A 15,565-nucleotide genomic window follows, 5' to 3' on the forward strand; every position below is an offset into this window, starting at 1 on the left:
GTTACGAAAGGGAGTAAGATTTTTGTTGTAGAAATTGAAGCATGAAGAATATAGAACAAAAATCCATTACAACAAACATAATATTCTATATACGAATATATCATCCCAAAATACTTAGTGTTATTAGTTTAAGCGATGATGGTAATACCATCATTATTAATAGTGTATGTATGAACTCAATATGCCCTGATTAAGCTTTCCTCCAAGTTTTGTTCTCCATGTCTGAGTCTAATTTTTTACATTGTCACTTGCTTGTTGTAATTTTCTAGTTCATTAACTTATGTCTTATGTAAAGGTAGGATCGAATATGTAAAGTAGGTGAGGAAGTGGCTCCTCGATACACTTCCTTGTGATACAACAGCTTTAGTTTCTTTTATTGAGGAGACTTCCTGTTGTTTAACTCTAAGCATTCTGGTTAAAAGGTATGAATTTTAAAGTTCTCTACAGTAATAAAGTTCATCATGCCAAACCTTGTCAAAGGCTTTTGCTAAATCTAAGGATATAGTTATGTAAAAAAGTTCCTTTTCATTTAACAAGTAATCTATCTATTATTATTTTAATAATATTTTATATCCTAATATAGTGATAAAATTCTAAGTGAAAACTTATTTCCTATATTTATATTTTATGGCCTTTTGTTACATGGTAAAACTACAGGAAAAGCAGATTTGTGTGTTCTTTTTTCAATTGATGTCCATGTAAAACTTGTGGAAATTGTTTTTCCATAATGCAATATTTCCAAAATACATGAAAATATACAATACACTTTTATTTTTGTACTACAATTTCTAAATTTAACAATATGTAATAACACAACAGAATTTCCATTTCTAAATTGTTCTTTATTATATATTCCCTGTGAGTAAAATGTTTCATTTTTGTATTTTAAAATTCTATTAGATTTTCTAATCAACCAAAACAAGCAATACATAAATATTTAGTATTAGAATATCTTCTTGAGTTCTAATGTTCACAGATTTTAATTAATTGAAAAATACCGACATTTACTGATATAAAATATTTGAGACTATTGGTTAGATTAGATGTCGACCATAATATTAGTTTAAAATACTATTATATTTGCACTTACTTCTTGGTCTGATATTTGGCGCAGTGGCCAAGGCAACAGGATGAGCTGCTGGGGCATAAATGCAAATTTTTTTTGTGATTGTTTATAATTGTGAGGCAAGGAAAATCATTCCAGGTACGCCAATAACCAGGCTGGGTGAGACCTGATGACTTCTGCGATGGTCAATAAAAGTTGGTGGGCTTAAAGCTGAGTGGTGAGTGGTTCCCTATATCGAGTGGTGAGTGGCAGATAAACCCCAGTTGGTAGACGGGAGACTCACTTTTGTCTCAAAATATAACAACTTCTTGTTATTTTTGGTGATATACCACCTGGTTTTTAATTCTGACCATAATCGTGTCCATATTTTTCTTTTTAATCGGTAAAGACGAAAAGAAATTAATAAACACCTATTGACCATAACTAAAGACTAATTTTTTTTTTGCTTTAATATATTACCGGTCCTCTGGTGACCAATCAGTAAAGCAAGTTGAATATTACTGCGATTGCATCTATTTAAATCCTCCTTCTGTGTGTTCTACACTTTGTGTGGTTAATACATACCTGAAGCCAATAAAGTTGCAAACAAATCTCTTGCTATAACACCTTAAATTAGTATAATCCGCAAATAATCCACACATATTTAAAAGAGAATTAGACTTTAATTTCATCTTCCTGTTCCCTTGTTTAATATGCTGCAGACTCTTAACTATATTGTCTTTGTTTAGATTTTATTTCACAGAGGCAATGCCTACAATTCCTACAATTTCCTGTTTTTTACTGCCGTTATGTTTCTCATAATGCTAAAGTTCATACGGAATGAACTGTGGTCATAATTTATGTCACTTGAAAATAACTAAAACAGTTAATTTAATAAACATCTGATAATATTAACGCTATAATTGTACATTTAATCACCTTAATTGCGTAGATAAACTTGCCAGTATTTTTTCCTACTGTTTGCATAATTCGATTGGTATATGTCGTGTGGCAAATATCCTGACACATTTTGAAATGAAGGTCATTTTAAAAATATATATAAAAATTAATACTTTTACGTATCAGCTCTAATGAGTGTCTAACTGAGTCCAATTAGTTCATAATAATGAGTGAACAAATACGTTTCGAGGTTTTTTTTGTAACTTTGAAACATTATCCAGAGCTTTTTGGTCAGATAAAGGATGGTAACGGTTTCCATGCAAGATATTTTCTACTATGTTTTTTGTTTTTGAGGCCACTTTCAACCACTCTTATGTTACTCAGTCAACGTTATCATGTGGATCCAAAAATAACACAAATCCACAACTACAAAGTTGATAAGTTTCAATGACAAATGACAAAGAAATAAGTTTCAGGATATCAGGATTTTTTAAGTCATTCTGTACACTTTAAAAACTTCCAAAAAATATTAGGACCTTCACATAAAATTGAGATTGATGAAGCAATTTGTAAAATCGCTCCTCTAAAATGGAAATTGCTTCAAATACATAGTTTTCAGACTTATCGGTAGCAAAGGCGTAGGAAGGTGTTTTCATGGGACCAGCCATTATTTATTTATTTATTTATATATTTTAGACCCATCAGCCTCCGGGACTATTTAGGGTCTATTTACACTTATACAATATACAAGACATTTCCAGTATCAGTTATCAGTTAAAGTATATAATGTTATTATTACAAGTATAGGATGCAAGGAGCAATATAAGAACATTGTGGGAATATACAGTCAAGAATTAAATGTGTAGGATAAAGGGTACATGTTGCAAGATCACAAGTAAAATATGTAAAAGCATACAGATGCAAGAATACATGACTGTTACGAATATGCATGCTATTATATAGATGCACACTATTATATTTCTAGTAGTAGTTCTGTTAGGTTAGAAAATTAATCAGCTTGTCCATGTTCTCCAGCCTAAGACGCTGGTCAAATCGTCTCTCCCAGGTTGACCATCCATCTTTGCGAGTTGTATCTTCGGCATTCGATTAGTATGTCTTTGGTGGACAGTGAGGAACCACATTCGACGCACTGTGGTGGACTTCTTCCCTTAATGAGAAACTCATGGGTCAGTTTGCAGTGACTATTTCTGAGACGCGAAAATATGCTTAAGTTGCGTCTGCTGATGTTAGTGGTGTTAAGGCCAACAAGCAACAAAGCTTGTTGTTTTCTGTTAGATTCCATCTGAGTTGGTCTAGGTGTCTAAAGATTCTAGTAGAGTGGTGCTTCATATCTCCACTCCAGAAGAGGAAATTTACAGTAAGTGATCCCTTCTTCTTGGCTAAGTAACCCGCTCTTTCATTTTCAATGATCTCCGAGTGAGAAGGAGCCACATAAAGGTGATAGTTTTTCCGCTCCTTTCCAATTTAGAGGTCAGTTCACGGATAAGCACTCCTAGCGTTTGTAAAGGTAGATATCCACCCCTAACCATATAGTTGGAGGCACTTTAAGGAGCTCATTGAATCGGAGGAGATAATTAATCGGTTGTCTTGCACATCTTATACATGGCAAACAGTTTAGCCGTCAATACACTTGACATCGACGATGTAAATGCTGCCCCCACGTAGCTATTGATCTTGGAACCATCCGAGAATATGAAAAAGTGTTCAGGATATTGCTCAGTTTTATATTGATTGATTTAGGTAATGATATTGCTAGAGCTAGAATTATCCTTTGGTAGACTCCTCATGGACAGATCGACAGTCACTTGCGATATTCGCCAAGGAGGCCCCCCAGACATTAGACGGTTGATTACTGATCCATAATTCATAACGACTATAAGTACTTTTCTTCATTCCCATCTCGAGTACATGTCGGAAAATTTAGAAGATGTAAGTGACGACCAAAGTGAACGATTTCACCAGGAGATTAAATCAACGGAGATAAAAATAAAGATATAAGTAATATAATAAAATAATAAAGATACCAAGAAAAGTGAAACGTCTCGATGATATCTGACCACTGTTGGACGCTTCAGAGAAATTTTCCAGGTTCTTTCCACAGGCGAAGTACAAAGAAGAACCTCACTGGGAAATAGAAAATGTTTTAATATGCGCTGGTGGACTTATATCTCATAAAAAATATGTATTGTTAACGGTTGTAAAAGTATCTACTCTTTAATTTTAATGTAATAATGACTCGTTTAACATAGTTACCCAAATTTTCAAGAGACATGTCATCCTATCACAAAAAGGAGTAATTTTCTGACGCAACACGCCCAAAAATATAAATATTACGTCACAAAACCTAAACGGCTCTTAGACATTTTTTGAAGACCTGTGTGATCGGTATGGATACAATTGAAGATGTAACATAAAAATAAGATATCGAATTTTTTGTTGCGCCGAAGAGATTTATTTGTATATCTAATAATATCCTCATAAGCTTGTTAGTTTAATTGTTTTACGTGTTCAATTAGATAGTTAATACTCTTGAAATTTAACACTTCCTCTAATTTGGTATAATCAGTAGGTAATTAACAAGTATTTAATGAAGCATTATACTTTAATCTGTCCTTCCTGTAAAGGTATTTCAAGAATTCTAACTATATTGAAGCTATTATATTAGCATAATTTACATCATACAAAATGAAATAAAATATAACACTTTAACTGTGTAGTAGATATATCTAGTTGTCATATAGTTTTTTACTGTTTTCGCTATTCAATTGTTATCTTGCATGTAGCATGACTTGCTAAAAACAATTTATGAATAATGATGATTTTTTGCAGTTTTTATTAGACAATACCCAATAAATTTGTAATAATTAAGCAATTAACGACTGTTTAACGAATAATTACAATCAGATCGGTTCTTCCTGTAAAAGTATTTTCGAAAATCCCAACGACAATGCGGTCGATCGGCGACTACGTTAGTCGAAACTCTATTTTAAGGTTAAAATTGTGGCGTTTTTTTATCTAAACGGAAACGCATAACTATTGTTTATAGCATTATCGTGTAATGTCGTAAAACACGTCATTGATTATTCGTTATTCCGTTTCATTTGTTTCGATAGACTGGGAAAATCCTAAATAACAAAAAATGTATTAGACGTTTTTATATAATGGGTTGGCGATTTCAGTTTTTTTTAAATGTTTTTTAGTGTAAATTTAACTCTAATTAGTACTACATTTTTCGTAAATTGCTAAGATGTATCAATTCACCATAAACATGGAATTCGTATACCTTTCACTCGACAGGCATATCCATACCCTTGTAATCTGCGTCTCAAAATGTGTTCCTCAATGCTACACACACTCGCATTTTAAACGAATGACTATATTTCTCATACTATCTTGGAAAGAAAGATGTACAATATTACTTAGAACCATACAGAAGTGTTGACAAAATAGGCCTTTGAAAGAGGCGGATATTTTCGTTCTTCCACACATCTTACAGAAACGAAAGCTTCTGTAGCTTGGCCGATTCGACTTATTACTTATGCCAATTGGATCCCCTTGACATTTCCAATGGCAGGCGATCCATCTGTTGTCAATACTTTGGTCTTTTTTCATTAAATATCAAGCAGTATACTGTATACTGCGAAATACAGGCACAGCAAAAACCTCAACATTTGTATCAGCGAATGTAGCAAGATTATCAACAAACATCAGATAGGCCGAGGATTTTATAGCATCATGTTGATCGTCATGTTTGTTTTTATTAACTTTTTGTATAATTTCATCCACTGATATGTTATCGTGTTGAATTTTCTAAATCAGAAGCAAGTTGTCTTCAGTATCACTATTCGTTCTTTACCAGTTTAATTCTCTTCAGTAGAAGGAACCATTTAATGAACGTTCTATAATGGTATTTTAATAATGGTAATTGTATTGTATGTAATTTTATGTAATTTTAAGAATTCTATTCTAAGTTCTTGATGCATCTTCAGGTTTTAATACTATTTGTTCGTTGTTTATACATAATTAATTTGTGATGTTTTGAGAAAATGGGTAATAAATAATTTTGCTTTTGAGTACAAGGTTCTGTTGGTGATATATTTTTCTTAGACTGCATTCACCCTAGTTAGTATCTACAATCATTGCTTCGAGTGTCAACCTCATGTTAATAAAAAGTTGCATTGGCAATCTGTCATTGATTATACACTATCACATTTATTTTATTATTATACAATTTCACAATATTATAGTAAAACTCAATGAATCTATTTAAAACACGGTTAAAATTACGCTGATTTAAATATCGCCGGTAACGATATTTTGCAACATTTTAAAACATTTGCTCGTACATTAATTTTAGATATATAGCTATATACGTCAAGACTTAAACCTATACCCCGCAAGATCATGAGGTCGGTCACTGTTTTCCAATTAATCTTGTTCTATTAATACTTCAAAACATTTCGTTTTATATCCATTATATATAACACTTTTTTGCTAATTGTTTTCATACTTTGTACTATTAATTTATTAAGTTTTTGAAACTTGAAACTTATTATATCTAAGAGTTTGTAGAATGTTGTAGACTGTTACGCAAAGTTGTTAGATCAATAAAAGTTTCTCAATTTGTTTCTATTTATATTTCAAATTCTAAACTGGAGCAATCATCATCATCATCAAGGATCAGTTGTTGTGACCTCGGAGAACGTCAGTCTCCTATTTTTCAGATAGTTTTCGATGATCTTAATCCATGTTCGCTGTGTTTTGAGAGACACCCCAAGCAAGATGCGTCTACTTTAGAAAAAAAAACTAATACTAGCAGGAATATAGATAAGTTCCCTAGAATCACTGTGTTAAGATCTTTAATAAAAATGTCATCAAGAATAATAAGAAGAATATAAACTAAACAACTTGCTTCAAACACTGAAGAGGATGTTTAGTTTTGTTTAGTGTACGCCGAGTTCTATTCAGGCAGTCCTCCAAAGAAGAGTGGATACAATACCAGGTTAATTGAAAAGTGCCCGGCCTGACACATAGATGGCGCTACTAGAATTAAGTCCATATGTTTTTAGTTAACTCTGACCCTCAAAAGATGCGAGTATAAATTTAACAGCTATTGGATCATTGGTTTTTGAATTATAATCTTTTGAGTGAAAATGGATAAAGTGAAGCAACTTTTGTTATTGTTAAAAAAATGGATAAAAAGGAATTTCGCGTGTTGATAAAATATTGCTTTTTGAAGGGAAAAAATACAGTTGAAGCAAAAATGGCTTGACGCCGAGTTTCCGGATACTGCCCTAAAAAAATCAACCATCAAGGATTGGTATGCTAAGTTTAGACATGGTGAAATGATCACCGAAGGCGGTGAACGTATTGGACGCTCAAAAGAGGTTGTTACCGAAGAAAACATTTAAAAAATCCACAAACTGTTTTTGAAACTGAATTAAATAGCAGACCTTTAAAAATATCAGCTGAATGAGAATCAATCATATCATTCACGAATATTTTGGTATAAGAAAGCTCTGTGTAAAGTGGGTACCGCGCGAAAGGGTTTTTTGCCTCGATTTGTAACAATGGACGAAACATGGCTCCATCATTCTGTATGTATTTTGGGATGCCTTGGAATAATTTTCATTGACTATCTTAAAAAAGGAAGCTCCATCAACAGCGACTATTACATATCGTTATTGGACCGTTTGAAGGACGAAATCGCGGAATACGGCCGCATTTGAAGAATTAGAAACTGCTGCTTCACCAAGACAATGCACCGTATCAAAAAATCATGAATTGGGCTTCTAATTGCTTCCTCATCCACCGTATTCTCCAGATCTGGCCCCCATCGACTATTTCCTGTTCTTAGTTCTCAAAAGTATGCCAGCTGGGAAGAAATTTTCGTCAAATGACGAGGCGATCAACGAAACTGAGGCCTATTTTGAAGCAAAGGACAAATCGTACTACATAAATGGTATCGAAAAGTTGGAGGATCGCTATAATCAGTGTATTATGTTGAATAAAAAAACCTAAAAATAATTTTGCCAACAAAATGTGTTTTACTATGGTAGGCCGGGGACTTTTCTATTGACCTATTACACTAATTACAGATAATGGGCTCACACTAAATGCACTTCAGTTGTGAATGGTGTTTATATTTGTATGATCTCCGACAGTGGCTAAATTAATTAAGTTACTTTCTTTCAGTCGCTTTCTTTAAGCCTTGTTTTAGCCATATTAGCTTGTCTGTGGGGCCTAATGAGCCATATGCCTTTTTTAATTATAAATTAAAGTTAAAATAGTATACTACGGCAGTAAAAAACATTGCGGTAAAATAAATAAACAACTGATTTAGGAATAACTCTTCCATTTTTTTACTTTAAATCTACCCCTAAATAATAAAGCACCATATATAAATGCTATGCAATAAATAAAACAAGATTTTGCTAGTTAATACTGTTTCGTCAAACTTTCATTGTCGTACTGGTTGAAATTATGTCGAGAAAGAGATAGAGTTTTGTAACACGAGGCCTTAGCGGATAAGGCCTCAGTTTTAGCGCAAAATTTAGAATGGTTCGCCTTGTTACAATGGGGACAATGGGGATATTACGACATTAAACTATTCTCCATCGAGATTCCCCGCTGTGAGAATTGTGTCAGGGCTGGTTTTAAACGTTCGTAATTGCAGTTATTGTTTATAATCCGAAGCAGTATTGTCGGTAAAGTGCATTTGGCCGTAAATGTTATGCTAGAGTTTTTACGCAGTGTATACAAGACTGTTCCCAAGAAAATTTACGGAAATGGAATAATATAGTAATATATATATATATATATATATATAGATTAACTTTAGTTTTTTAATATTATTTCCCTCCATATCTAAAACATCGTATGATAACTATTACAACTTCGTCAGATGAGAATACACAAAAGAGGATTTTTTAAATTTATTAGGACCCTATCTTAGTCTCTGGTGTAATAATATCTATGTATTAACATTACTGTTTTTTTTTCTATTAAATGCATCTCATTACACTACGCTACACAAGATCAAATAGTTTGATTCTTTTTAGTCTGTACTTCTGTTTGTCATCCAAGAGTTATATTAAATAACGTGATAACACTAACATCTTATGAAGATATTAAAATACCATTATACAATATCTACTGAAGATACTCAAATTGATAAAGAACGAATGGAGGTACTGAAGGAAACTTGACTCTGGTTTAGGAATTTCAATATAGCAATTGTCCCAAATATACCATAAAAATAATAAAACGTTTTTACAAAACAGAGAATATCTATATTGCCTTGATCACCCCATATATACAAAACCAATCGAAAATATAAGGTTTGGAAATAGATGTGTGGATATCAACTTCTTCAGGCATCCATTAATCATCACTCAGGATCACTCACGATAAATAATAGCGGTGCATCGACAGGGTTATGTTGTGCTTCTATGGTGTAGTGGTTAGAGCGCTCAGCTCACACGCGGAAGTCGCTGATTCGATTCCCGGCGGGACCAACAACTTTTTGTTGTTATTCTAGTTTTGTTATAACATTTGTCAAATGTCCTAGGCTACGGTAGCGGACTCCGGGACCTGAAGCGTTCCTTATTTTCAAGCATTGTTTCTTTATTCCTGTTTTTCCTCATACGGGCTGCACTTTTGCTTGACCTACCCATTGTAATACTTAATAAAATAATTAGAGAGAATAAAAAGAGAAAAGCAAATTATATTTTACAAAAAATTTTAACGGAAAATAAATAAGGAACTCACTAAAAATTTAGAAATAATCAAACTTGGACTTTTAACACAAAAAAAACCTTTTTAAAATAAAATATGTAAATAATAATCGTTGTAATAATTAAATTAAAATAAACCTTATTTAACCTATCTACTACACGTATTTTATATTCTACTATATACACACAATTTAGCTTAATACCTACCTAAACCTATTTATCTAGTTACAATATTGTTTTAACTACTACTAACTGAGCAGTTTGAAGTCGATACCAGCAATAATTTTTTTTCGTAATTTAGTTTTGTGTATGTCACAAAATTATATTATTACTTTTGTATTTTGTGGGCTCGGCATCAACTCCAAACTCCAAACAGTTGATAGCAGTTAAAATAATATTGTATATAAAAATACTTTTAGATTGGTATTATGCTAAATTCTGTGTATATAGTAGAATTTAACGTATTTTTTTTCAATACGTGTAATAGATAGGTTAAATAAGGTTTTTGTTTATTTTTATTTGGATATTACAACAATTATTATTTACATATTTTATTTTAGAACGTTTTTTTAACGTTAAAAATCTAAGTTTGATTATTTTTTAATTTTTAATGAGTTCCTTATTTATTTTTTTAAGTCGGTTCAATTTTTCTGTTAAAAATATTTTTATCGTTCCACATTCACCTGAAGACGGTTGTTACGTAACCGTAACCCATTAATAACATTCCCCGCGTTGGTATTACTAGGAACATCATTGAAAATTTCGAGCTCAATGTCATATTTGGCGCCTACATATAAATAGTTGTTTTCGCTTTTTATATTCATGTAAACGCCGTGTGAGAGAGAAACGTGTGTTCGAAACAAACAAACATTACAAATTTCAAAGGTGTCTCTGATCGACGGAATGCCAATCGCCGATAGGAAACTGAATTGATTCCGTCGTCTGGGAATTCGTCAATGATATCAACGGAACGAAAAAAAATAATACGGCTTTAACAGGAAACACGTGTTTTTAACTGTTGTTTTGATGTAGTGGTTCTTCCTCGCACGGTAATCGTGGAAAGGTTAAGCGCGATATAAAATTCAATCGAAACAAAGCAACTTGTGGCAACTTATCTTTGTCGATTATAGCTTTTGTTTGTTTATGACAGTGGTGGCTCTTTGTAGAATTGTTTTCATAAATAATAGCTAATTTTATAGTAAAATTATTTGTGCATAAGGATACTGATAATACCGATATATTTATATGTGTAGATATATTGATATATCGATATTTGTAAAGAAATATATATATATTTTTTGGACCATATTTTCAGATATTTTAAAATAGTTTTAATTTTAAAATATTTTTTTGAAATAGAGTATTGAACTATGAGTTTCAAATTATCGGTATTAAAAACCAGGGTTAATAAAATAAAGTATCCTTTGTTTTGAGATTTTTCCCCTTGATGATCTCTTTAATTGCATTATTTTCTCCTGCATGGAATGATTTCTTAGGCTAGTGGTTTTAACTGAATTATAGCAATCCGTCTTTCGTGATCGTTCACCCTGAACTGTAAGCTTTTGTCCAGATGCCAGTGGACTATGTTAGTTCACAGGAACTTCAGGCATTTCGTAGCTTTACACAATGAATTACAATGCTTGTCCTAGGGGTGTTCTTCAAAGCACGGATGTTTCCTAATCGGAATACTTCATGACCATGGATCTGTGAACACCTTTAATCTATCTTTTGTGATATTACAGCTTCAATTGCGATACTTTTGGCCGAGCTCCATTTAATTACACCAAGGAATGTTTCGAGTAATTGCAGAACAATTGCCAATTCACCATCAATCTGTCTTCTTTCCGGCCAATTGAATGAATATAATATAAAGTGCTTGGGTTTAAAAACAAAAACATTAACTTTACTTTAAAACTGTTTTATTTTATCATAAAAACTAACAGAAACAATACTGACAAGTCAATCTTATTCTAATATAAACTTATGCCTAGACTTCCCACTCACAAGGTCTCCCAGTCAGGCATAAACACATGGTTTGTCTTATTCTGAACAACCTTTTTATTGAACTCTAATGAATAGAAGAACTGAATAGAATAGCTGTTCTGTGTGAATAGTCTATTAAGAATACCTCTAGTAGCTACTAGAGCTCCTCACAATTAAGTTTATATTAGACTTCGATTCAATCAAAATTAGTGTGTGGTTTAATTAATTTAATTAAGTTTAAATTAAACAGTATTTAGAATATTTCTTGAGTAAGTACTTAGTTAATTGACAACAAAATGGACCAGGTGGGATGTTAGAAGTAAACTACATCTTTAAGGATCATATACAATTATACAATAGTGGCGGATATACAATTCCCACCCTGATATTATGAATTAATATTATATTTTCTGAATAAAACTGAACGAGAATAATGCTGAACAACTTACCGATCTTAAACTTAAATAACGTTATTGTACGGTATGAGAATAGTGCGAAATATTTAGATATCTGACCCTGCGTACTTATTAAAATAGAAGGGACATGCTAAGGAGAAATTAATTGAACTGAAAATAAAATAAAGACAGCTTCTTATAAGAAAATCCAAAATGCCAGTATATAGTAAGGATTACGATTTACTGTGAGAGATTTCGATTACCTCAATGAGAACTCAGAGGTTTTGCGGTTAAATTAATGATTGTATACACCAGTTGTTTTTGATTTTTGATAGATTATTATATATGAAGCTCTATTAATAATGGTATCAATATTATATTTGCAAACTTGAAATATCGATTTTATTTATTATTGGGGTTGGTTCGAATTATTTTTGCTGCAGCTGATAAAGACCATGAAGGTCATCGTGACTATCGCAGAATAAAGTTAGCTACGAGCGAGCAAAAAGCGATTTAATTACTATTTTACTGATATGAGATGATATAACATATTTTTTGGTGATTTTGCAGAATTACAGGACTGCAGGAATTCACCAGCCACCACTGATGTATGATCTAATCACTGTTTAATAAAATATCGAGTATTCGGTCGATTCAGAATTTATGCGGTTTTTATATAGAACTGGGCAATGTACTGCGCGTAATTATTTTTGGTTTCTGATCAGAAGTAATTAAAAAACAGGATTCAGCAAGGTCACAGAATTCACGGTCACTCATCATGATTCAACAAAATCATTTCTACAACATTACGTTATAGATAATTGATGGAATTGTTGTTGTTCTTTTTGTGAAGAGAGTTCATAATAATTTCGATTAGTTTGTGGAAAATATCCTCTGTAAAAAATTCAAATAATTTCTATAATCAGTATACTGCCACTACATTGATAAAATCCATAGCTCGATAGTAAAACATAATTTTATAAATTAAGATGTATTATCTATGTACTTAAATGAAAATTTTTCCTAATTTTCACGGTTTTCATTGCCTTATTCGATGCCTCGTTGTTATTCTGCATATATATATATATATATATATATATATATATATATATATATATATATATATATATATATATATATTCTTGATAAGTGAAGACAGCTAGAGGCTCAGAAGATTTATAGCTGGCCGATATAGTGGATGCTGGAACTATTCATATTTCAGTCTGTTTATTTTCATTAGTTTTTTGAGCTGTATAAAATAACTTGTACATTATCTGTATATGACTTGTTGATGATATGCATTTTTATATATAGTTGGCGACTTCACAATTAATTCTGACAAATCGTTACCCAGGCCATGTAATACCATATAATGATTAGATAAAGATATTTCTAAATAGTACTAAAAATAACTTTACTCTATATAATTAAGTAACAGTATTATTTGAACGAGTTCAACAATTGAACATTAAATACGTCTTACAATGAAGAAATAGATGCGGAAAAACTATATCTCAACAATTTTTTTCGAATTACAAATTAATATTAGCAAAGTCATTCATTAAATTTGACTATTGTTTTCATCAACATATTACCAATGGGTTTAAGAATAAAAAAAGTTATTTCACTAAAACTATAATTTTAAGACTAAAAGGCAGATTGTCATGAATTTATGGCACGTCTATTTTTAATTGTAGTACCATTAGGTTATAAGGTGACGATCACAGTACTGAGTTTTTTTTATATTAGGTGTAGAGATGCATTCTTTAATATGTTTTACCCAATTATGTCGATTGTTTTATTTTAACACAATTGTTTATTAATATCAACAACAAATGAGTAGTCTCTCGAGTTGTAACTTTCGTCTCTCTCACTTAGTCATACCATACAAAAGGAAATCTATCATATGTGTTGTTAGTGCAACGATCACTCTATCAACTAATGACAGAATTCCACAAAACAATAAATATGAGCACAATAAATGACGACTATAAATGAATAATAGCTTATTATTATATTTACTCAGCTGATTATTTTAATCGCAACTCAACTCGACAAGTTATCAGCCACACAATGGTTTACTTATAACCAAAATCACTCAGTTTTTCAGTTTACATACCAAGTGGTTGAAGGAGAAGTCATTACATAAAGAAAAGTTAGCTGTTTTGCTGAATAGAATCTCTTTTTATTAATCTCTTAGAGCTTCAACAATCTGCCCGTGGGCAATAATTATATGATTATTATATACTAGCGACCCGCCCCGGCTTCGCACGGGTGCAATGCTGATACTAAATTAAATACACTACAGAAAAAATATGAACGTTGTATATAAAAACATAGCGGCCCGCTCCGACTTTGCACGGGCATAAAATATATATGCCTATGTCACTCAATGAAAACATGATTAAAATCGATCCAGTATTTTTGGTTCATTCATTACTGCCCTTGGCCTGCACGCATTAAATTTGGAGTAAAACAATTCCTCTTCCCCTATACTTACTATGAAGATTTCCTGCTATCTTTGGAATATCTAAATTCATACAATTTTTATTACATTACACATTTTTAAACGCAAATTTTAAATTTGTAATATCTCCGAAAATATTTGTTTAATTTACATGCTGTAAGGAACCATATTGATCTATATTAATTGCACACTGTATTTAAGGTACTTAATTCGATAAGGATTAATGCCGTATTGCTTAAAATAGTTTCGTAAATAAGCCATTTTCTCACGTAAAAAGTAAACAATAAAAATGGTTAATGTGGGTTATCCCTAAAAGATAAACATATACCATCGCGGACTTTTTTGTAGACCTTTTTATGGTGTACAATACTGTAGTACATTAATTTGATCTAACTCGTAGGGTTAGGCAGCGTTTTTGCTAATTGCTAAATAAGCCTAAAAAAATAGGTTAATTTACGACATCACGTTAGAAACCTCTAAAATTAGCAATGTTGCCTTAGTATATTATGCATGTATTATACTTATAAACCTTCCTCTTGAATCACTCTATCTATAGAAAAAAACCGCATCAAAATCCGTTGCGTAGTTTTAAAGATTTAAGCGCACATAGGGATATAGGGACAGAAAAGGCGACTTTGTTTTATACTATGTAGTGATGATTTCCGTTAAATAATATAACTATCCTGACACGCAGAGGATCGCTTCAGTAAGTTAGCTGGGGTACAACTTATAATATAAATCTTATTCTAGATACTATTCTAAATTATTTTAAAGTCTATCCTAACTTATTCTAGAGATTACTAAATCTCATTCTGTGTGTTTTAATTAGTTCGTATGGTAGTTGATTAAGCCTACGCACTACACTGTCATTGCGCACATTTAACTGTTTGGCGAGTGCAGTGGGATGTACTAATAGTCTTTCAGAGTACTTCACACTAACACATCTGAATAAGTTTGTTGGAGACGTAATATGGAGGATATCTATGTTAGATTTGCTAGTAGTACCCCACAGTTCAAT

The 15,565-nt window shown here is 31.9% G+C and overlaps 1 protein-coding gene across 4 annotated transcripts in view; it reads left to right on the forward strand.

The window, feature by feature from the left end:
• LOC143195929 (uncharacterized) overlaps positions 1 to 15,565 on the forward strand; it is a 351,357-nt gene that overhangs the window by 301,299 nt on the left and 34,493 nt on the right. The gene's annotated exons all lie outside the window — the stretch shown is intronic.

Source organism: Rhynchophorus ferrugineus, unplaced genomic scaffold, assembly GCF_030347505.1.
Source record: "Rhynchophorus ferrugineus isolate W39M unplaced genomic scaffold, kcgeb_rfMv2 rfM4, whole genome shotgun sequence".
In the NCBI taxonomy this organism is placed as follows: domain Eukaryota; kingdom Metazoa; phylum Arthropoda; class Insecta; order Coleoptera; family Curculionidae; genus Rhynchophorus; species Rhynchophorus ferrugineus.